Here is a 2,094-nt window from a genome sequence, read left to right as displayed (position 1 = left end):
AATATTAAGAGGAAGTTAACATATTTACAAACAAGATTTAATAATGCTCACAGGAATAGAGTTCGTCTCCAAGTAGGAAAACCAATCATGGTTTTGTTTCAAAAAGTTAGTCTGTTTTTGGAACTGTCTGCTAGCAAATGAGCAGGCTTCGCTCCAGGAAGCCTTTTCTCATGGGTGTGTGTGTGTACTATTTACATCCCATTCTGCACACCTCAGTACCGCCTGCCCACCTTCTGGAACTTCTCATAGTGGGAGTCATCAGTGCCCTTCTCGTTAGCAGGACGTTTGCGGTTAGGAGGGGACTGCTCAGGTTCTGGCTTCTCTGTGTCACTCACTCTTTGTTTCTCCGTATGGGGGCATTGAGCTCCTCATGATAAAATCTGTTGTGCTGCACATAATTCACAGCCACGTTGATGGGCACAAAGGATGTCTCTCTATCTTCTTGTTCTGCTGCTCTGCCAGCAAACTGGCCTTGGCATCCTCCGTGGAAATGATATTTTTTATTTTAGCATCGATGCCCAGGTCTGCCTCGGGGATGCCGCTCAGCATCTGGTTGGAAAGCATCTCCTCAGTCGTCTTTTCTCAGGAAACATGGATATTTTCTGCAAGTTCATAAAGACAGTCCTCTGCGTTGTTCTGCTTGACTTTCTGTTCCTTGCATTCTACAATCCCTTTTCTCTTCTTTAGCTCTGTCTCAATGTACTTCATCCTGTCTGTGTCCTCATCCCTGAGGTTGGTTTCTGCAGTAAGCAATGTCCCCAGATGGAGTCTTCTTCTTTGCTGATCTTGTCTTGGCCCCTTTCTTTCAGTTTCTTCATGTCCACCATACCACCTGTCTTCATCTGAAAGGGATTGTCCACTGGAGTGGTCTCTTCTCATACCTTCTCTCCCACCAGCAGGGCCCCAGCACTCAGCCCACTGCGCCTCTTCCTCAGGTTCTGCACCTCTCAGGTCTTCCAGTTTTAATCAAGCCTCCTCTCAGTCCTGCTCACCCTCCTCCGACTCCGAGTCGGCTGGGCGCCGACAGAAAGTCTTCCCGGTGACCAGTATAGTGGTGCCAGCCCGTGTTCCAGCCTCTGTGCCACAGCCCTGTGGCCCTGACTCTTGAGTTTACTATTGTTTTAATCATATGCATTGCGAGGGCACCATGATATTCTCATATAAGTGTTTCTATCCAGCCCTGTGTGTCAGAGGCAGAGCTGTGAATCCACACGTGCGTGTGGGGTCCACAGACCAGCAGCTTTGGCAGCACCTGGGAGCTGAGTAGAAATGCAGATTCTTGGGCCCTACCCTAGACCCCCTGAACCAGAATCTGTGTTTTAACAGTTCCTCAGTGATTCATGTACACATTCAAGTTCAAGAAGCTTTATCTAGGGGTCCCCCAGACTCTTTCAGGGAATTCTTGTAATACTAATAAAGTTTGTTTGTTTGATTGATTTTTGCCTATTTCACTCTCATTCTCCCATGAGTATGCAGTGGAATTTTCCAGAGGCTACATGATATGTGATATTGCAAAAAATTGAATGCAGATGCAGCTGAGAGAACCCAACTGTTCTCTACTAAGCCTTCCATTTAGACAGATTTGCAAAAAATAAATAAATAAATAAATAAAAAAGAAAGGAAAAAAAAAGAAACAATGCCATTCTGACTAATGCTTTCTTTTTTGGGGAAAAATACAGTTTTTTAAAAATAAATATGCTATTTGTGTTAAGATGTAGTGGGTTGATTAGTTTAGGGTTTTTTTTTGTTTCGTTTTGTTTTGGTTTTTTCGCAGCTGGCTGGTAACAGGGATCAAATCTTGGACCCTGGTATTATGAACACCATGCTCTAACCAACTGAGCTAACCAGCCAGCCCTTATTAGTTTTTAAATGGATTAATGAATAAATATTTTGTAAGCTTCTCAGTGTTAATTTCCAAATAGGTAAATATAAGCTTCTCAGTGTTAATTTCCAAATAGGTAAATATCCACAGGGATAACCCACATAAACAAGTGCTCTTTGAGGTTCTCAACAATTTTTAAGAGTGTAAAAGTGTCCTGAAATTAAAATGTCTGAGAATTGCTGGTCCAGAGTATATCCTTTCCCTCCAGCATT

The 2,094-nt window shown here is 43.2% G+C and overlaps 1 pseudogene; it reads right to left on the bottom strand.

The window, feature by feature from the left end:
- Window positions 1-212: 212 nt before the first annotated feature.
- LOC103609812 lies at window positions 213-1,076 on the bottom strand (annotated as a pseudogene).
- Window positions 1,077-2,094: the final 1,018 nt, after the last annotated feature.

This window comes from Galeopterus variegatus, unplaced genomic scaffold (genome assembly GCF_000696425.1).
Source record: "Galeopterus variegatus unplaced genomic scaffold, G_variegatus-3.0.2 Scaffold10125, whole genome shotgun sequence".
In the NCBI taxonomy this organism is placed as follows: domain Eukaryota; kingdom Metazoa; phylum Chordata; class Mammalia; order Dermoptera; family Cynocephalidae; genus Galeopterus; species Galeopterus variegatus.
Note: the sequence above shows the minus strand (reverse complement) of the source record. Positions and strands in the feature narration are given on the sequence as shown.